This window comes from Lithobates pipiens, unplaced genomic scaffold (genome assembly GCF_037356315.1).
Source record: "Lithobates pipiens isolate NorthernLeopardFrog02 unplaced genomic scaffold, aLitPip1_a1.2 Scaffold_8, whole genome shotgun sequence".
Classification (NCBI taxonomy): domain Eukaryota; kingdom Metazoa; phylum Chordata; class Amphibia; order Anura; family Ranidae; genus Lithobates; species Lithobates pipiens.
The window spans coordinates 461,076,412-461,096,493 of record NW_027507903.1 but is presented as its reverse complement, the minus strand read 5'-3'; the positions used below and the strand labels follow the sequence as shown (position 1 = coordinate 461,096,493).

At 43.1% G+C, this 20,082-nt stretch overlaps 1 protein-coding gene across 6 annotated transcripts in view; it reads left to right on the top strand.

Annotated features, from left to right (window-relative positions):
• The window catches only part of TSPAN9 (tetraspanin 9), a 575,797-nt gene that overhangs the window by 106,910 nt on the left and 448,805 nt on the right, over positions 1 to 20,082 (top strand). For all 6 annotated transcript variants that reach the window (XM_077468491.1, XM_077468492.1, XM_077468488.1 and 3 more), the window contains one exon: positions 6,440 to 6,494. The gene's annotated coding sequence lies outside the window, so the exon portion shown is untranslated. The remainder of the gene's footprint in view (positions 1 to 6,439; positions 6,495 to 20,082) is intronic.

Sequence of the window (20,082 nt, the reverse complement as noted above, 5' to 3'; positions counted from 1 at the left end):
GCGACTAACGCGTTGACTGCAAAGATTGCAGATGGCAACGCTATTGTCAGCAGCGGGCACGTTAAAAAAAGCCCACACTGCGGAGCCATGTGCCGGTGTCCTGGGAGCGCCAGATGTGACCGTACATGGTCGATGACTCGCTCCTGATACATTTGCAGTCTGCTTTGTCCCTGCTGTGCAATGTAAGTCATTGCTGCTTCTCCTCCCTATCTGCTGGTCCATATCTCCCTCTGAACTCCCCTCCTCTTCCTCTCTTGTGGGCACCCACGTGACATCACTAGACACGTCATCATCAACGTCACCTTCCCCACCGCTATAAGTAGAGATCTCGGAGTAGGCAGCAACACCGGGGACCAACCTCCTCCTTGGGCTGATCTGGGTACTGGCGTCAGACTGCTGAGTAGCGCTTGTTGCTACCTCCTCTTCCTGATCCAATACCAAGAGTGGCTGCGCATCAGAAATGTCCTCTTGATATGGATCGGAAAATAATTCCAGTGACTCAAGCGGAAGGTATGTGGTGGTGGTGGTGGTGGTCGTGTTGTTGGTGGTAGTGTCTTTGGGGGTGCACATAGCAGAGAGTGAAGAAGAGGGTGCAGATCGAGAGGATGAGGAGGGTGCAGAAGAGTAAGGCTGAGCGAGCCACTCAACCAAGTCTGGTGCATCCTTTAAAGTAATTGAACGCACCTTCTGCAACTTCCCACTTTGGCTCAAGCCTGTTGCTCCTGCCCTACCCCTACCACCCCTGCGGAAGGGCCTGCCTCTTCCTCTGCCTGTCATTTTTTAAATGACCCTGTGACAAAACTCTTAGTCCCTATACCGATGAAGGACTGCTGCAGTATAGGGCAGCGGTCAGCAGTGGTGCACGTCAACCCTATCTATTGTGGACCGATAGTGGTCCTTACAGAACAGCAGACTGTACCGCACTCAAGCCTATGTACCGTAGCACCCTATACCAAGTTACCAGTCCTTATAAGAACTTTTGTGGACCAAGCAGGTTGTGTATTAGTGTTTAGCAGACTGTACGTCAGTCCCTATACCGCTGAAGGACTGCTGCAGTATAGGGCAGCGGTCAGCAGTGGTGCACGTCAACCCTATCTATTGTGGACCGATAGCGGTCCTTACAGAACAGCAGACTGTACCGCACTCAAGCCTATGTACCGTAGCACCCTATACCAAGTTACCAGTCCTTATAAGAACTTTTGTGGACCAAGCAGGTTGTGTATTAGTGTTTAGCAGACTGTACGTCAGTCCCTATACCGCTGAAGGACTGCTGCAGTATAGGGCAGCGGTCAGCAGTGGTGCACGTCAACCCTATCTATTGTGGACCGATAGCGGTCCTTACAGAACAGCAGACTGTACCGCACTCAAGCCTATGTACCGTAGCACCCTATACCAAGTTACCAGTCCTTATAAGAACTTTTGTGGAACAAGCAGGTTGTGTGTTAGTGATTAGCAGACTGTACGTCAGTCCCTATACCGCTGAAGGACTGCTGCAGTATAGGTGAGCGGTCAGCAGTGGTGCACGTCAACCCTATCTATTGTGGACCTATAGCGGTCCTTACAGAACAGCAGACTGTACCGCACTCAAGCCTATGTACCGTAGCACCCTATACCAAGTTACCAGTCCTTATAAGAACTTTTGTGGACCAAGCAGGTTGTGTATTAGTGTTTAGCAGACTGTACGTCAGTCCCTATACCGCTGAAGGACTGCTGCAGTATAGGGCAGCGGTCAGCAGTGGTGCACGTCAACCCTATCTATTGTGGACCGATAGCGGTCCTTACAGAACAGCAGACTGTACCGCACTCAAGCCTATGTACCGTAGCACCCTATACCAAGTTACCAGTCCTTATAAGAACTTTTGTGGAACAAGCAGGTTGTGTGTTAGTGATTAGCAGACTGTACGTCAGTCCCTATACCGCTGAAGGACTGCTGCAGTATAGGTGAGCGGTCAGCAGTGGTGCACGTCAACCCTATCTATTGTGGACCGATAGCGGTCCTTACAGAACAGCATACTGTACCGCACTCAAGCCTATGTACCGTAGCACCCTATACCAAGTTACCAGTCCTTATAAGAACTTTTGTGGACCAAGCAGGTTGTGTATTAGTGTTTAGCAGACTGTACGTCAGTCCCTATACCGCTGAAGGACTGCTGCAGTATAGGGCAGCGGTCAGCAGTGGTGCACGTCAACCCTATCTATTGTGGACCGATAGCGGTCCTTACAGAACAGCAGACTGTACCGCACTCAAGCCTATGTACCGTAGCACCCTATACCAAGTTACCAGTCCTTATAAGAACTTTTGTGGAACAAGCAGGTTGTGTGTTAGTGATTAGCAGACTGTACGTCAGTCCCTATACCGCTGAAGGACTGCTGCAGTATAGGGCAGCGGTCAGCAGTGGTGCACGTCAACCCTATCTATTGTGGACCGATAGCGGTCCTTACAGAACAGCAGACTGTACCGCACTCAAGCCTATGTACCGTAGCACCCTATACCAAGTTACCAGTCCTTATAAGAACTTTTGTGGAACAAGTGAGTTGTGAATGTTTAGCAGACTGCAGCAGAAGGGCAGCAGTCAAGTATAATATCCTTTCTATATTTGGAAGAAAGAATATTATACATGTACAAGCCTATTACTGTACCACTGATACCAGTCCTGAAAAGAACCTTTGTGGAACTAATAATAACAGCAAGTCTTTAAAATTACCCTCACTGCCTGACAACACTGCTTCCTTCCTGTCCCTATACAAATTGGCAAAAAAAGAGAACGATTAGTGGTTACTGGAACAGCTCTTTTGTGGACCTTGATAGTAACAGCTAATGATGATGATGATGATGATGATGATGAAAGACTAATCTGGCTGTCCCTGTAGCATACACCGTCCTTTCCCTTTCTCTAAACTAACAAAAGACACTCAGGCTGCTGCAAGAATCAGCAGCACAGCAAACCTATCAACACCTAACACCTATACCAGTCCTGAAAAGAACTTTTGTGTACCAAATAGCTAGTGGTTTATCTCTCCCTACTCCACACAGGAACCTGTCCCTATCGTAACAGAAGAAAGAATGTAAAATGGCCACCGGATCGGGTGTATTTATAGGTTAGGGGGAATGTCCAAGTGTCCATGTGCTGTCATGTCTCAATTGGCTGTCCTGTATCACATGATAAACGTGTCACCAAAGGTTAAAGTTCTTGTATACATTAAACACGTAAGTCCGCCGCGGCGAACGACGGAAAAAGGCGTTCGAACGTGCGGACCGCGAATGTCGGAAATTCGCCGCGAAACGACCGCCGGGCGAAACGTTCGTCCATCACTATTTATCAACCCCTAGACAAAACAAGCAATGAACCTATTCAGTGTGGACAGGACCCACTGCAGGGGTAACATTATCTCTAATGTAACTACTTCAAAGTATAAAATCCAGTTACTAAAATCTTAGGTTCTATAGGTCTTACAATATTAATATTATTTTAAAAATTTGATTGTGAGGTAGCATGTGACTTCCTCCCATGATGCAATGCTGGGTTACATAGTTATTAAGGTTGAATAAAGACACCAGTCCATCCTGAGTGAGTGTCTACAATTGTCCCTATCCCTGTACATTGCACACTCACATCGGTCCCTACCCTCAAGGAGCCCACAATCCAAGGTCCCAATTCATACACTAGGGCCAATTTGGGACAGAAGCCAATTAACCTACCTGCATGTCTTTGGAGTGTGGGAGGAAACCAGAGTACCCAGAGGAAAGCCACGCAGGCACAGGGAGAACATGCAAACTCCAGGAAGGTAGTGTCGTGGTTGGGATTCAGATTCAAACCAGCGACCCTTTTTACTGCTAGGTGAGAGTGCTAACCACTACACCACTGTGCCGTCCTAGTTATAGTGGCCAATTGCTAAATCCAAGCACTAAAAAAGTCCAGAAATCAAGATAGAGAAAAGGATACCACCGCTTCAGGCAGCTCGGCCGAGACTGAAACTTCTCCTCCAGTTTGCAGGAGCCCCAGGTGCTGGAAATGCATATAGCAATGAAGATGTCAAGAAAATTCTGGACAGGTGCACTCCAAAAGAAATTTTGCCTTTTATTGAAAAATCAGGATCACAAAATACAGGCCACAGCAGAACGATACAACGATTTCACACTACAAACAGTGTTTACTCATAGCTACGAGTAAGCACTCTTTGTAGTGTGAAACGCGTCAGCTCTTTTGTATCGCTCTGCTGTGGCCTGTATTTTGCCATCCTGGTTTTCAATAAAAGGCTAAATTAATTTTGCAGTGTGGCTGGCCAGAATTTTCTCCTCCTCTTCGTAGATCCAAGCACTAACAGATGATAGTAGGGTGCCAAAACTGGGTATTTTGGGGCAGCTGCAATGGAGCAAAAAAGCGGCAGGGAAGTGATGTAGTGGTATAAGCAGGGGAGAATGACAGTCTCTATGATTTTTCTCTGAATAGACAAAGTGACAATCTCTCTTTAAGTAGGGATTGGTAATGAAATTCCTTAATATTTAGAGGACCACTGGAAGGAGCCTTTATAATTCTAAATGTGAAATCATTATCAAAATATGAAAAAGTGGCCTGAAAAAATGTGAAAGTCTTATAAAAAATGATTTCAAGATCAGTGGTGAAAAAATAACTCTCAAAGTAAAAACTCAGTGGTTTCCCTTGAGCTAATCTTTGATATGTGACATTTATTGAGTGAAGCCCCATATCTCTTCTTTGTCTTGATTTCATTACTTGCAAGACACATAATTATTTCCCATTGTAATTATAGGTATAAAACAAAGATGAAAGCACAGCACAGAGGGCGATAAATATTGCATAGAGGTTTAATAAATGAATGTGCTTAGTTTGCTTGTTGAAATATACAGTATATATAAATTAGATCCTTTATTATTGATCAGGCAACATGGTTTGACACTTTGTTGAACTTGAAATGGCTTAAAATATAACTAAAGGCAAAACTTTTATTTTAGTTGTGGAAATGTAGTAGAACACCTATTACATTTGTATTGCTGTCTAGGTTATAGGTGTCCCTATTAGGGAGATTCACTCTCCCTTTTTGTCATGTTTACTATTATCAATGAAACTTAAAGTAAAAGAAAATCCCAAATCTTGGGTTGTCCCCAGGTAAGTAATAGAGGGGAAATCTTTCTATGGGGACACTAGTTCTGGTGACTTGGTGGGCCCCCAAGGGATCCCTTAGTTTGCAGGGATTTCCTCTCACTTTCTTTGGCTATGGGACAGAAAAAGAAGGGAAATCTCCCCAATGAGACCCAGATGGCAAAAATAAAACTGATGGGGGTTATAGCCATCCCTTACGTTATCCAAAATGAACAAAAGACGTTTTGTCTATAGTTCTACTTTAATATGTTCCTGGCTTCTGGCCTTATTGTTTTTAAGTGATCACATAATGTGAGAACTACATTGGCTGCCATTGCTGGTCTTCCTCTAAAAAATGTTTGTTGGCTGGCTGCATCTGGCATTGATACATTTAACTCAAAGACCCAGAACAAGCAGCTTTAAATGTGTATCAGAATTCCTCCTCTCTATACGTTGTCCAGGTCAGTGAATTATGAAGAATTGTAGCCAAGACATCAGCATGACAATGTCAAATATAGAATTCTCATATAACATTTTGAGCGGCATCCTTGGTTTTTATATGCTGTATATGCACGTTCAACTTATGGCAAGCAACAGATTTGGGAAGGCCCTTCCAACATGAATGTACCTCTGTGCAGAAAGCCAGCTCCATAAAGATATGATTTGATGAGGTAACTCAAATGGCCTTCAAAATGCCATGACCTCAACCCTACTGAACACTTTTGTGGAATGTTGGTTGGGAACCAGGTCTTCTTATCCAACATGGGTACATGACCTCACAAATGCTCTTTTAGCTGAACAAACACAACTTCCCACCTACACTAAAATCTTATGGAAAGCCTTCCTTGAAGAGAGGAGACTGCTTTAGCCACAAAGGGGTTGTGAAATCCATATTTATGGCTATGGATTTGGAATATGATGTCTCATTGGCTCTTATAGGTTTGTTCAGATGTCAATACATCTTTGACCATATAGTGTATTTCAAGATTTTGTTTTAAGTCTCTTTCGCACTTCAATTTGATGTCAACTTCGTTTGTGCCTCTTCTGCAGAAATGTTATTGGATAATTCCAGGCGTTGAGTTAGTACTCCGTTGTAGGCTACATGTAGAAGGCATACATTACATTAATGAGCCAGCTGTAATAAGGTGTAACACGATAGCGCATTCCATGTCTGAGATTAAATATTAAATCACCTGCAGGTCTGTACAGAAACTGATCCTCCCAGCCTATACTGAATCTGTGCCATGTCTGGACTTGAGTCTCAAGACATTTCATGTTCAAGCCCACTTTAATCCTTTTTCTTATAGAATAATTGATTTCTCGTTTTCTCTCTCTTCTAGGAAGAATAGAAAAATAGACAGGCTTGTCCTGAGGCTTCAATTTGTAAATATCACGGTAAGCTGGCTTTTCTTTTTTCATAAGTTTGCATTTTAATTTGAGTGTGTTTTTGTGCCGGGCTGGTTATTAATGAAGGTAAATGCTGTTTGTTAACTTTAGTGAAGGAAAGATTATAGGCTTAAACTTGAAGAGAAAAGCTTGTCTCAGCAATTCTGGGAAGAAAAACTGAAGATTGACCTGCTGGGATGGCATTACAAGTCTTAAAGTGAACCTGCTTTTGCCCATGCAGCATGGAACAAGTCCACTTAAAGGCACCCTTCAATAAAAATAAAAAAATGGTAAACAGGTCTACCTGAAAAATAAGTGCGGGAATATTTACCTTTCCTGCTGACCACACCAGAATGCTGCTTCCGTCAATATAAATCCTCCTCTAAAGTCCACTAGGAAACTGACACTTCTGGGAGTGTCAGTTTTGTGAGCTCTGTGCAGCACCAAGTGGTTCCTCCCGCCAACCTCCATATCAATACTCTATCCTGTAGTGACATTTAGTCAGGAGGAACCAACAAACCTTAAGGCGACCAATGAGATCAACAGGGAGATCCAAAAGTGTTAGTTTCTCAGCACTCTTAGGAGAATTTCTGTTGGAGAGGCATCCTGGCATGGGCTGTAGAAAATGTAAGTATTCCCTCTCTTCTTTTTCAGGTAGAGTTTTTTAGTTGTATTGGCAAGATCGATTTATCTGCCACCACTACTTTCCCAACAGTAAATACTTTCCATTTAGTATTATATCTGTGCAGCCACTGGGTACTTCTAGATATGGTGGACATGACTCTGCTTCCTCCCACGTGACAGTGATTGACCCAGGGCCATCACACGGGGCAAGGAGTACTGTGTAAGCTTCAACATTGTGATTTGGAGCTTGCACAGGACTATATATATATATATATATATATATATATATATATATATATTAGGGGAGAATAGTAGGGGAGATATATATATAGGGAGAATATGCAGATAGTGTCATGACTTAAACTGAAGACCCCTGTGCTGCAAGGCAGGAGTGCTAACCACTAAGCCGCACTATTGTAAATAATTGTAAAATTAGATTGTAACATGAGTGACCAGCTTAACACAGGTGCTTGCAGAGGCCAAGGTGCCTGCACTTTACCACTGTCACTATTAAGGACACTTTTTTCATCTAGGACATGTTCACTTTATGGCTTCATGCTTTAACACAGAAAGTCTGCATTTAGAGATTATGTTCGTACACAGCCATTTATGTCTATGGGTGGCAGTACATAGCACTTGGCCATCCCATGGAAAGTAAATAACCAGAAAGTTTAACAAATAATGCCTGCTTGTGCATGAGGCTTAAACAGCATCCTACTTGGATTGGTTTCAGGGTTTAGATCAAGCTCTTAAAAAATAACAGACTTAAAGAGAAGATTTAAAGCCTGTTCTCCGCTACAGAAGAAGACTGTATAATCTCCTTTCCATTGGCCTGTTTATCTTACCTCTGAAGGCTACAGTGCTGGCTCAGAGGAGAGGTAAGAGAAACAGGCTGCTAGAGAGATGAGCATACACTGGCTTCTTTTAGAAGCAGAGTGCAGGTTCTATATATCTTTAGAGAAGTGTCTCTCAGCATTAGGGAGACTGGTTTCCTGGTAAATTCTTCCAAAACCTTCCATGCCCCAACATGGCCATGATCAGTGGGTAGATCATGTTCGACCTGTCGCTGGCTCTCATTCTAAACCTGCCCCGTTCTGTCCATAACTAACTAAAAAAGTTTGGGCTGTATGAACACTTTGACCTCTTGGCACCTGCACCTCCCAGCCCTTTAAGAGGTTTATGAGGCCGGGCGGTGGGCCGCGGCTTAGGATCACATGACCGCTGTGATTGGCTGTCACAGAGGTCACGGGGTCCCTTGCAATTGGGAGCTTTCGGTAAAGCCACGGTAACTGCCATAGAGCTGTGCGATTAAACGTTAAAAAAATGTGATGTCGATTCAACCCCCCCCTTACGATTACTATATAGAATTTCCTGATTCATTCATGTAACAAGTGTAGAGAGTTCTCTGCTCACTCAAAAGAAAAAAAATGGGCATCCTGCCAAGATTTTCACAGCATTATCTGTGCTACCCTGTTTCCCCGAAAATAAGACCTAGCATGATTGTCGGTGATGGCTGCAATAGAAGCCCTACCCTGTTTCCCTGAAAATAAGCCCTACCCTGAAAATAAGACCTACAATGACTTTAACTAGGGCTTATTTGGGGGGTAGGGCTTATATTGCAACCATCACCGACAATTACGCTAGGTCTTATTTTTGGGGAAACAGGGTAGTAGATAACTATAAACATTGTAACTTTTTGTTCTTAGATCAAAGGAATGAACTTCAGTGTGTAGATGAGGGCAGTTTAACCATTTAAAAACGAAACCTTTTTCTGACACTTGTTTCTTACAAAGTTAAAATCTGTATTTTTTTTGTTGGATATATATATATATATATATATATATATATATATATATATATATATATATATATATTTATTTATTTTTTAGCAGAGACCTTAGGGAATAAAATGGCAATTGTTGTAATATTTTATTAATATTTTATGTCACAATGTATTTACGCAGCAGTCTTTCAAACACAATGTTTTGGGAAAATGTATACTTCGATGAATTTAAAAAAAGCTAAACAGAATCGCGCGAGAATCGTGATCTTTATTCTAAGCAAAAAAATTGTGATTCTCATTTTAGCCAGAATCATGCAGCTCTACTGTGCTGGGAGTATGCAGCGCATGAGCTCTCAGCACAAATGTATTGGGGGCAATTGACACAAATGTGCGCCCCCCGGCACTAAGGACCAGGCATCGAGAGGCTACATATTTGTGTACGGCCAGTGCCAAGGGGTTAAATTCATAACTTATTAACATAAGAATGTATAGGGCTGATCCATTAAATCGTAAGAGATAAAAAATAGCACACAATTGCAGCACACAGTAACCAATTCAATTCTTGTGTAATGTTTCCCCAAAAATACATGGCAAAATCTGATTGGTCACTATTGGTTACAACTCTAGTTCTCCAAGTATTTTTAATTCTAATTTTTGTATGTATTGTCCTTGGAGCAGATGATTTTTGCACATTTTTGTGATTTGTCACATGAATGCTCACATCAATCAGAATGGATACAATTTCCAACTGGTAGACTCCATGCACGCTATAAGCTAAAAAAAAAAAAAATGCCAGAAAAACTATGGATGAAAAACGTTCATAATAGCGTTTTTGTGCCAGCTTTTTAAAAAAAAGAGTGATCATTGGGACAACACTGAGCCTGGCAGACAGCATAGAAAAGTTTTCAGGATGAGGGCAGCTTCAGCAATAGATAATAAGAGCTCAGGAGGAGAATGTAGGCGTAAGTGCATACCCCAAGCTAACCAAACCCAAGAGCCACACACAACATCCCAATGATAGCAAGCTTTCCGGCCAACCAACCATGTGTACTACAGTTTAGCCACACCTGGTGGCCACAGGAGGCATCTCCAGCTCCAGACAGGAATCCTGCCTGCAACTGGGGCTCCACTGCGGCTTGGGCTTCGAACAGACTGACATCAGCAGTACAGTATACAAGCCAAGATCCTCCTTGACACCAAGATCTGCTCTGTCCTTTACTCCCACTTGCCTCTGGAATGAGTGCAAAGCTGCAAGGCTTCCTCCAGAAAGTTCTGGTTGCTACTCTGTACTAGTAGAGAATCAGGAGAATGGTGTGCATCACTCTGCTGGGACTGTCAGGCTCACAGGACAAACAGAGCTGGTCAAAGGGACCCCTATATCTCTACATACCCTCTAGGAGCCACAGGGAATTTAATACGGCTATTTTTTTTTCAAAGCTGTGACCCCCCCCCCCCATCTGTTTCAGCTGCTAAAGTCTAGCCTGTCAGAACAGACAGTAAACCTGACCTTGCAGGAGGTAGGCTGTGGCCCAATACCAAGCCTTGGCCTGATGGTTGAGAACTACAGCTTTAGACACTTGACAGGGTCTCTTTGACAGACCCTAAGATAGTTACATATAGTTACATAGTTGGTAAGGTTGAGAAACATACATCAAGTTCAACCTTTGTGTGTGGGCTTTTATGTCAATATTACATTGTATATCCCTGTACGTTGTGTTCATTTAGGTGCCTATCTAAAAGTTTTTTGAAATTATTTATGCTCACTGCTTGTGGAAGAGAATTCCACATTCTTACCGCTCTTACAGTAAAGAACCCTCTACGCAGTTTCCGGTTAAATCACTTTTCCTCTCATTTTAGTGAATGGCCGCAAGTCTTTTTAAGTCTTTTTAAATGCCATTCCGCGGAAAGGTTTTATCCCCATTGTGGGGTCACCAGTACGCTATTTGTACATTGAAATCATATCCCCCCTCAAGCGTCTCTTCTCCAGAGAGATTAAGTTCAGTGCTCGTAAAGTCTTTTTTTTTGCGTTATGTCTAGCATTCTATTCTAAGAGTGGACTATTTTAGTGTACAACACCAATTCGCAAATCCAGTTCTGATAAGGACTGTTTACACTCAGTGACTTATCCCCGTGAGAACTGCAGTCTTATTCATGTGTCACAGCACGAACGTTCTGCTGCATATTTCTTTTGCGAGATGTCAGACTAACTTCTTAGTGTTTACATGTTTTTGTGCCGCATAAATTCTCAGTGCTAGTCACATAACTCACATTCCTTGCATGCAGATTATCCAGGGTTCTCTGTGTGGTTCATATCAGCCATCATATGGGTCGGTGACTTTGCTTAGATATGGCAGGTCAACAGCTCCATCTGCTTGTCATTAGGAACTCCCATCTATCAACCTCTATGTGATTAATTAAGCTCTGATTAGCACAGCAATCAGTTTATTGGCTGCCTTTTTCTATTATGAATGGCTCCACCCTAAAATAGTTAAATTTAATGGGCTTGTAGGTGGCCTTATGAGACTTGAATGTATTTCTACAGCTTTCTATCTTTCTGAAGTCTTTAGCCATACAGTTACATATTAATACAACAGTGTAACAAGAACTGACATTTTCTATAAATGGATCCTGAATGCAAATTTCCTGCTCAATGGCCTCTGCTTATCTCTAAATTGTTACGTGTAGTTAGGTATCATTTTTGCCATTGCACTTGATCCACAAGTAAGGCAGGGGGTGTGCCAGGTGTGGTTGGGCACATCCTAATCACTATGTGTAGTGCCGATTGCCCCCCTACTGCCCATGATTCCCCTACCTTGTTGGTCCCCCACCCCGCAGTGCTGCTGGCTTCACTCCTCTCCTCTCCCCCCCTGGTTGCTGCAGGGGAACTTTCAGGATGGAAAGCAGAGGAAGGGGCTAGTAAATATGTAATTTACCAGCCCCTTCATTTTCTAAATGAACACACTCACTCACTGTGTCCATTCATAACTTAAGCATAGTCCAACTTTGTTTACTATGCTTCAGTTGGTAAATGAACAGGAAGCGGCTCAGAACAGAGCACTTCATATTCATTCACTGCCCCATGCAGCTGAGGCTGCAAAGAACGTCACGTTTGTTTGAGCTTTGAGGTGCACACCCTAATGCAACAGGCTTTGCACACCTATGGACATTACCTATACATTTATAGCTCCCAAATGACCCTCCTTTTGTTTACGTGTTACCATTCACACAGCATACCTAAAAACTATAAATATTCCTATTCTTTCTAGTTGTTTCTTTGGAGCAGGTTATTACATAGTACTGTAAAGACAGCTTCAGGATAGCTTGCAATTAGGGGACCGATTAGGACCCTTTTTTTTTTGTTCATTAATATACAAAGTACCACCCAGGCTTTGAGATCTCTCTCTGACAGAAAGTGTGTATATCCAGTTAACAACTGATAATGAGATCTGACAGTACCGTACAGACAGGGTTCATTGTAGTAAACATTACTTTTCAGCTCGTTCCTTAACATTACATAGAAAGGGGAAAGCTAGGTGGAATTTTTCAGCAAGTAAAAAGGTAAGTAGCAATATTTTGTTTTAATTCTGCTATGTGATTGGGAATATGTAACATATATAAATAAGTGTTATTCCAACTTGGCTGTCAAAAGTAGAATTGCACTTTAGGGTTTGCTTAGTTAAAATGCCTGTATATTTGTTCTATGTGAATAGGGAAAAAAATTTATGTAAATAGGCCATATCCTGTCCTGTTGGGATGTAAACCGTTGTTATGAAACTGAGAGTACGGAAAATAGGCTAATAGATGGAGCTAAGTGTTATGGGAATTTCCTATAATGCCACGTACACACGACTTTCCGTCAGACTTGGTGTGGCGGACCGCAATCCTTCAGACAATTCGATCGTGTGTGGGCTCCAGCGGACTTTTTTTCCCCAAAAGTCAGACGGACCTAGAAATAAAACATGTTTCAAATCTATCCAATGGACTCAAGTCCGACGGACTTAAAATCAGGACAACCGTTCATCTGTGTGCTAGTCGAACAGACAAAATACGACGCAAGGGCAGCTATTGGCTACTGGCTATTGAACTTCCTTGTTTAGTCCTGTTTACGTCACCATGTTCAAAACTAACGGACTTTCGAATGGACTTAGTCTGGTCATGTGTGGTCAAGTCCGTTTCGTTCAAGAAAGTCCGTCGGACCTTCTCCGAAAGTCAGTCGGGAAGACCATCGGACCTAGTCTGTCGAAAAGTCTGGTCGTGTGTACGCGGCATTAGACGTGGCTCCATCTAGTGGCCAAACATGGTATTTTCAATCTACAATCAATGATTTACATCCCAGCAGCACAGGATATGGCCTATTCCAGTGATGACAAACCTTGGCACCCCAGATGTTTTGCCACTACATTTCCCATGATGTTTAACTACACTGTAGAGTGCATGAGCATCATGGGATATATTTTTCCAAAACATCTGGGGTGCCAAGGTTTGCCATCACTGACTTATTCTATACAGAATCATAGGGAATTATACACAGCTTAGGCTGCCAGTCCTCTACTGGGTATTGGAGGGTCTACAGGGCCCTCACCTGGTATGCTGTGGAATCGGTATAGACTGCTATCAGTGACTCATGCAGATAGCAGAGGGAAGAGACAACAGAGAGAAATGACACTGTGCTTCGGATTGAGGCAAGTATACTCTATAGTATATACAAAAATATGCAGCGCTAACCCACTTCCACAAAAATCAAAAATGACCCTGATGCAGAAAAAAAAATGTGCAAATCAACAAACAATAAATAAACTATGAAGAGTGATAAATACAATAAAATTCAAAATGCATAATGAACAATTAAAAATATAAATATAAAATCAGAGTGCAGTGTAATCCTTAAAGTCCACACAAATGATTAGTGCAATACAGTGTACAAATAGCAGCAATAATCATAAAAGTGCAAAATGTGCAAATGGTACAAAGACCATACAAGAAATCAGTGCAATGTAAATACAAAAAGCTGTGATCATATAATCAATCCATGCGGTGAAAAGAAGCTGCTCCAAACAAACTGCTCAAAAAGAACGTGACAGTCCACCAATCCTTCAGTGCTTAAAGCGGAGGTCCACCCTAAAGTGGACCTTCCGCTCATCGGAACCCTCCCCCCCTCCGGTGCCACAATCGGCACCTTTCGGGGGGGAGGGGGGTGCAGTTACCTGGATTCCGGGATAGCTCTCTGCGGAAAGGGGCGTAACTTACGCCCCTTTCCGCAAGTGCCCGCCCCTTCCCGCAAGTGCCCCGCTGCCAGCTGGGAAACACACAGATCCCAGAGGCAGCGGGGAGCGTCCTTATTGCGCAGCGCGATTCGCGCATGCGCAGTAGGGAACCGGGAAATGAAGCCGAAAGGCTCCATTTCCTGATTCCCATACCCAAGATGGCGGCGGCAGGACCCGAGAAATGATCTACAGATCGGCTTCGGGTGTCGACATCGCGGGCGCGCTGGACAGGTAAGTGTCACTATTTTAAAAGTCAGCAGCTGCAGTATTTGTAGCTGCTGGCTTTAAAAAAAAAAAAAAACGCGGAGTCCCGGTGGACTCCCGCTTTAAGCTCGTGCACCATCTATTTCCCCCAGCCTCTCACCTCCAATAGAGACCATTAATGGTCAAATCCAGTGTAATGTATGTGTCCCACTGGCTGCTTTATCCTCTCCTCGTAGTGTCAGCCCATCAATGTATAGGTCCACCAGACATAAAACGGGTAATAGAGAACACAAGAAGGGGGGCTCCCATGTGTAGAACGTTTTTAAAACACTTTATTAAAAAAATGTCCACACTTACAGTTAAGTAAAACAGCTAGCAAATGGTAAACACAGGAACTTCGGGTCTCGGCCGCGGCCGGAAGTGACGATCGTGACACCTGGCTCCTCCCTGACGCGTTGCGTCACAGACACGTGACTTTTTCAAAGGGTACACTCTATAGGATATAGGATACGCTTTGTCCATTTTTCATGTTAGATGTATTTTTAAATAGTGTTAAGAGCTAGAGCTAATGTGCCTGAATTTGATTTGGAAGCAGCTTATTGTAATCCCCTATACAGCAGCACTCCATGGGTGGATTGGGAGATGGAAGAGCAGCACTGGGGTGCCAGTAAGGTTTCCTGCATGCACATTTGCTAACAAGTAGCATGCTCACAGTAGTACAGAACAGAGAGAGGGAATACCTCATCAGCACGTTGTTGCACTTTCCTTGTCCATTTACAAGGGAAGGGAGGCGACCGAGTTGCACTGTTTAAAGAAAATTTTAACTACCTGTGTTATTTTGTTTAAATCAGTGGTGGCTGGTGCTGTATATTTTGAGGACGGGCGGCAAACAAGACATCACGGCAGCTTCCCTCCTGCTTCCCTTGGCATGGTGGCCAATAGGGTCGCTTATCCCCTTAGCCAATCTGGTCTCAACCGCTTCCTGATTGGCCAAGAGGAGAGTCAGGAAGACAACAGCAAGTATTAATTCACTATTGTCACACAACTGGGTGGGCTCAGCCCATCCTTTTTTGAAGCCAATTAGAGCCTCTGGCTTTAATCACGTGCTTCTAAAAAATAAAATAAATAAAAAACATTGGAATCCATGCTTCTGGCACCCTGCATGTAGATTAGGGGGGCTGCACCCCTAATGGACAGGCCACTACTGGTTTAAATCCTCTCTTGCTTTGTTGGCTGGGGTATCCTCAAAACACATACTTACACGTCCAGCAAATACGGCATTATCCTGCTGCAATCTTCCTTTCACCAGGGTCCACACTACCATCTTCTTTGCTTACAATATTGGGAGCTGAATACCTTTTTCTGGCACTTGGAGTCAGCCCCCAGATGATGCACAATAGAAGTGTGCTCTAGATTGCTCAAAGCCTTCTGGGATGTGTGATGTGAATATCCTAGGAGGCTTCAGGCAACTGTGGTACATCATTCTCACCTAGGAGAGAATACCAGAAGTGGGGTCAGCTTGGAATAAAAAGAGGTACATCCAGAACTGATCTGCAGTGCATTTTTTGTGGCATGAACCAGCCCTTAAAGTGTAAATGTAAAGGCAATTTATTCTTCATTTTGGATAGAGTAAGGGAAGGGTTAAAACCCTCATGGGTCCCATTGGAGAGATTCCCTTCACTTCCTGTCCCCTAGCTAAAACAGGAAGTGAAAATCCCTCCAAGGTGAGGAAATCCTGGGGTGTCACCAGAACTAGTGTCCCCATTGGAAGATTTCCCCTCTATCACTGTTCTGATGTCCACCCAAAATGTTCGATTTTCTTTTACTTTATTTCTCAGTGGTAACGGTAAACAAGACAAAGGTTAAATTTCCCTAATGGGGTTACAGAACAATAAAAAAATGAACAGCTGTTCTGATTCCTGTTCGCTCCATCCAAAACTAAAAAAAGAAAAATAAATTGTCTTCAGTTACACTTGAAATATAAATGAGAAAATGTAAGCACCGGGTGGACAGACCTATACATCTTTTAGCAAGTAAAGCAGCCCCCATGCCCGGAGTTCCTCTTTAGCTTTTTAACATACATCCACATAAATAAATGCGAACCCCCATCTACAGAACATCCCTGATTGTGTCTTCACATAATGAATCTGTAAAGGCCCCGTACTATCCAGGGGATTGAACTTCTGTTAAGAGATTTGGCGAAGCCTTGATTGAACGCTAATTGAGTTAGCTTGTGATTCTCCTAGTATTTATAAAACACAGAGGAGAAAATTTACTAGGAAAGGCCACTTTGCAGCTTTTTTTATGGCTGCTCATGCATCACAATTACACGTAAAAAAAAAAGCGATCACTTTAGGGTCTGTGGCCGGGCTGGTAATAGTGTATGAAATTTTGCGGTCTGACCCTCTGGGGAACCACCATACGCTGCCTTGCAATTAGAACCTCGGTGGTTTGACTGCAATATTTCTGGGATCTTTTCTCACTTTCTATTCCAACATGCACATTGACTTTATTCAGATTAATAGCTCGTGTGGCTTGTATCATTAAGAATGAAGGTCTCAGGGAACACGGGGAGGCATTTCATTAATTTCAGGCCGTACACAGCTCTGTTTTAAAAGCCAAGCTGAAATCACTTTAGATTTAGCCTTACGGTATGTTGATCGTGTGATCACAGCCAGCCATTTTGTTTGGTAGGCCCAAATCCAAGGACATGCACTTTAGTGGGGCATCCTGAGGTAAAATTTATATTCATTTAGTAATAATTACTGTATTTTTTAGTCAGACATTCTGATGTTTTGGTTAGAAAACCTTGGCCTGATTCCCCCTCTCTGACAAACCTGCCAGTATAATTTGGAGCAATATAATCATGTTTCCTCAGGAACACAGGGGCTTGAAGTATTCGCTGTTTTTTACAAGGATGAGAGACATCAAGTGACCATTCCGTAAAATCAGCTCAGTTTTGTTATTACTTGTGTATTAAGGTTTTGCTATGGCAGAAAGCAAGCTCTGATTGCTTCCCAGCGGGTACATAGGATTGGTGTAAGCATGTGTACGTGTATGAGTTATGTGCACCTTGCATGAAAATACTAGATCCACTTTGCTGACAGCCCCATGCAAATAAAAAAAAAAAAAAAAAAAAGCTTTTCAAAGCTGACAAAAATACAGCTTTTTTTGAATGCAGGCGTTTTGGTGAGCTTTTTGAAAGGGCACCAAAACCATAGGACATAATAGAAGTCTATGGGAAAGTGTAGCTAATGCCGTGTACACACCACCGGACTTTCTGGCAGACTAAGTCCGACAGGATCAGACCGTCGGACAATCCGATCGTGTGTGGGCTAGTCCGACCGCTTTTTATTAAAAAAATCAGACGGACATAGAAATAGAACATGTTTCAAATCTATCCGACGGACTCAAGTCTGATGGAGTAAAAATCGGGAAACCCGTTCGTCTTTGTGCTAGTTCGACGGACCAAATACGACGCAGTGGGCAGCTATTGGCTACTGGCTATTGAATTTCCTTGTTTAGTCTCGTTTACGTCATCACGTTCAAAACGAATGGACTTTCGAACGGACTTAGTCTGGTCGTGTGTGGCCAAGTCCGTTCGTTCATAAAGTCAGTCGGACCTCCTCCGAAAGTCCGTTGGGAAGACCGTCGTACCTAGTCCGTCGAAAAGTCCGGTCATATGTGTGCGGCATAACTCATACAAAAACAATGGGTTAGCTGGGCTTTGCCTAAACCACAGTGGGGCAGTGTGAAGCTGCCCTATTAATGGCCTTTTTTATGCAGGCTTCTGCTTGTATAAGAGCAGTGTGAAGAGCAAGCTTTTCTGAAACTTCCAGCAGGTTTGTCTAAGCCTTTAAAATTCCCTTCAGCTCCTGTATAGAAATATTATACACAGATCTTATTGGGAGTGCTGATTGTCACTTTAACCACTTCTATACAGGGCATTTGCACCCCCTTCCTGCCCAAGCCAATTGTCAATTTTCAGCGCTGTCGCAATTTGACAATTGCGCAGTCATGCAAAACTATACCCAAATGAAATTTTTATCATCTTTTCCCCACAAATAGAGCTTTCTTTTGGTGGTATTTGATAACCTCTGCGGTTTTTATTTTTATGCGCTATAAACAAAACAATAGCAACAAGTTTGAAAGAAAACACAATATTTTTTAACTTTTTGCTGTAATATCCCAATTAAAAAAAAAAAAGCACACACACACACACACACACACATTTTTTCCTCAGTTTAAGCCGATATGTATTCTTCTACATATTTTGGTAAAAAAATTGCAATAAGCGTATATTGATTGGTTTGTGCAAAAGTTATAGTGTCTACAAAATAGGGGATAGTTTTATGGCATTTTTATTATCATTATTTTTTTTTTACTAGTAATGGCGGCAATTTTTATTGTGACTGCGACATTGCGGCGGACATATTGGACACTTTTCACACTATTTTGGGACCATTCACATTTATACAGCGATCAGTGCTATACAAATGCATTGATTACTGTATAAATGTCACTGGTATGGAAGGGGGTTAACACTTGGGGGCGATCATAGGGTTAATTGTGTTACCTGGGGAGTGATTCTAACGGCACTCACAAGGGGAGGAGACTGATCGGGGTTCCTCTGTACTGGGTACACATGATCAGTCTCCTCTCCTCTCGCTTGACAGGAAGTGGATCTGTGTGTTTGCACACACAGATCCACGGTCCTGCTCTGTTAACGGGCAATCGCGGGTGCCCGGCGGACATTGCGGCCCCCGGGCATGCGCATCCGTTCCCAAGTGACGCGGTAGGGGCGTGCGTGCGCCTCCGGAGGCACGCGCACGCCCCTCAGGCGGCCGGGAATCCCAGGACGTCAATTGACACCCATCCAGGATAGGAGATCCCAGTGCGATTTCAGCCCATTTAAAGGGATTTTAGGGAGTTGCATAGGAACATAGGACCACGTCTCTGTGTGATTCAGGTGTGAACCAGCCCTAAAGTGAAAAGAAAGTTAAGGAAGACTGGATGCAGAATACAGACAGAGAACACTAATATATATGACACTACTGGAAGCAGGCTGGGACACACTGGGAACACAAGGTTAGAACTATTGCAGACACTAGGGAATGCTGGGGATCACTAGAGGCACAGGACAACACTAGATAGGTTGCTGGAGAACACAGGTGGTCTGGCTAATAGCGTGTGGACACATTGCTCGAGCACTAAGCAATTCGCCCAGCGCCGCTCTGTGATTGGCTGGATGCCAGCTTGTGCACACAGAAGGAAAGACCCCCAGCGCTGGAGCATGGAACAGGTGAGTGTGACATATTCTTACCTTACCCCTCCTGTCTTCTGCACTGCTGGAATGAAGTCACAACGTCGGTGACGTCGGAAAGATTCCTGTGTAATGAAGGGCAGGTGAAATCTCAAAAGAACACACTTAAGCCCCGTACACACCCGCAGAAAATCCTACAAAAAATATCGCTTTCAAAGCAATCCTACGATAATCGGATCATTAGTACAGAGTTTTCGAGAGCCAATCATGGCAGTTCATCCGATATTATTTCATCGGAGATGAACAACATTTTTTTCCGTACGACGCCAGATTGCACGATTTTCGTTTAATAAGTACAGCTGTCATTCGAAAATGCAATACAAATACATTACAACACATGACATCACTTCCGAATTTCTATTCTGTCCTATGAGAATTTTCATGACATTAGTAAACGCA